Below are 2202 nucleotides of genomic sequence, written 5' to 3'. Positions count from 1 at the left end.
CCCACAACCAAGACAACTTGACCTTGCCCTCTTCAATGGAGCATAACTTGAGCTAGGAAGATCCAATTGAAATGATCCTAAGTGCATTAGAAAGAAGACATTCTGAGCTTTCCAATGATATTTGATAGTCTATATTGAAGCAGAAGATTGAAGCTCAAATTTTAGGCAACATTAAGCATGAAAAGTGGAGCCAAGAAGAAGAAAAGCCAAGTTGTTGGCAATAACTTGGGCTGGCAATGCCCAAGCACCAAGCTCCCAGCCCAGGAAAAACTTGAGCATGTTGCCAACGTGCAGAGAGCTGGCGTGTTTGCCAGTAACGCCAGTCCATTGGGCCAGAGGCAATGTGAATGAGCTCTGCTTCCTCTGTTTAGCAACACTTCCTCCATTGAGCCAAGAATTCAACAAGGAAAAAGCCCACATTGCTAACCCAATTGAGGATCTCTAAATGGGTTTTAGGAATAGTATAAATAGAGAATAGTTTTGTACTTGAGGGGACTCTTAGACACCTTTTACACTTACTTCATATTAGTTACTTTTATTACACTTTTACTCTGCTTTGTACTACACTTCCGATTGGGAAGCATAGCAGAGAAGAATTTTGTTTGTATGGCAATTTTGAACTTCAGTTTTTAGTACTATTCTTTATTCTTCTTCTTCTCCATTTTTTACAACTTTAGATTCATGTCAATTTTTGCATTTGTTGTTGAATTTAGAGCAATGATTCACTAAACCCCATTTTCATTAGGGGGAGGAGCTCTGCTCACCTGAATAGGTTGATAACTTTTCTTTTTCTTCTTAATTCAAGTGGTTCATCTAAGAGAAACTCTTGTTCTTCACAGATTCAATCACCATCGAGAGAGGGATTGAATCTATATGAATTGTGTGATGAAATTGAGAAAGGAGTCACCTAATTCAGTTTAGAGTTCATCCTTTCATAATTTCCTTGATTAATATACTTTGGGTTGGTATGTGAGATGTAACCACCCTTGGTTGAGATCTTGGGAATTGTGTGGCTTGAAGGATTTGTTAATGAGCTTCATCTCTTCTCATGAACAATTAGATCACGAGAGTGGCAATTAATTGTGTTGGTGAGAAATTGAGTTACCAAGAGATTGGAACTCAATTACCTACAATATGCCATGGATCTATACCCATGATTGAGAAGGAATTGATCAACATCAATTCATGAAAATTTGCATCTCTGATCCCTAATGATCTTTTCCATCGTTAATTCTCATTTTACTTGATCTTTAGTTGTTCTGAATACCCATTACCTAATTCCCTTTTTCCTTCTTACAATTTATCATTATTGCCATTTACATTCTGTTTTTAATTACTTGCAATCTACTTTTCTGCTCTTTACAATTTTGCAAATCTTTACTTTCTTGCAATTTATCTTTAATGTCATTTAAGTTTCTTGCACTTTAAGTTTCAGTTATTTTCTTTCATTTTCTTTCCTTATTTTTAGTTATTTAAATTCCTTGTCATTTAACTTTCTGCAAGTACATTCAAGAATCAAAATCTCATGAAATCAAAACCATGTTTGCTTAACTAAAATAACATTTAACTAAAGTTGCTTAATCCACCAATCTCCATGGGATCGACCTCACTCCGGTGAGTTTTGCTACTTGATACGATCTGGTATACTTGTCGCTTGAACGTGAATTTTTAATTTCACGTATCACAAGGCAGGAACCAGGAAAGAAGGAAATCAACAGTCTATGCCCTAATCATCTCGCAAACAAGAAAACACAATCCTTCTCTAGTAACATCACTCCACACAAAGCAGCAAGAAATCCATCATCATCAAGAAAAATCATCAAAACTACAATCATTCTTTACCAAACAGTTCAAACAAAGTAGTGAACCCAGAAACAAAGACATGCAAAAATGAAAGATGCAAGAACAGTGCTAAAAAAAAGGAAGCAAAAATTACCAGGCACACATCATAACAAAAGAAATGCAAGGATCACCACAAAGATGCAAGCTTTTTCAGATAACCATCGAAATGAACGACACAATCTTTTTCTCGAAGGGGTCAAGATTCTTAGAGACAAAGTAAGTAAAAATCACATGCTATAGTAGAGACATATAAGAAGGCGACTAACATAAAAGGGAAAAGAAAAAACCAAACCTGTGAAGGATGAAGAAGCAACCACGAGGGAAGGGGAAGAAGCAAGCGACCAAATCTGCGTTCTCGAG

This window comes from Arachis ipaensis, chromosome B6, assembly GCF_059453495.1.
Source record: "Arachis ipaensis isolate K30076 ecotype BB chromosome B6, ASM5945349v1, whole genome shotgun sequence".
Classification (NCBI taxonomy): domain Eukaryota; kingdom Viridiplantae; phylum Streptophyta; class Magnoliopsida; order Fabales; family Fabaceae; genus Arachis; species Arachis ipaensis.
This window is presented reverse-complemented; position numbering follows the sequence as displayed.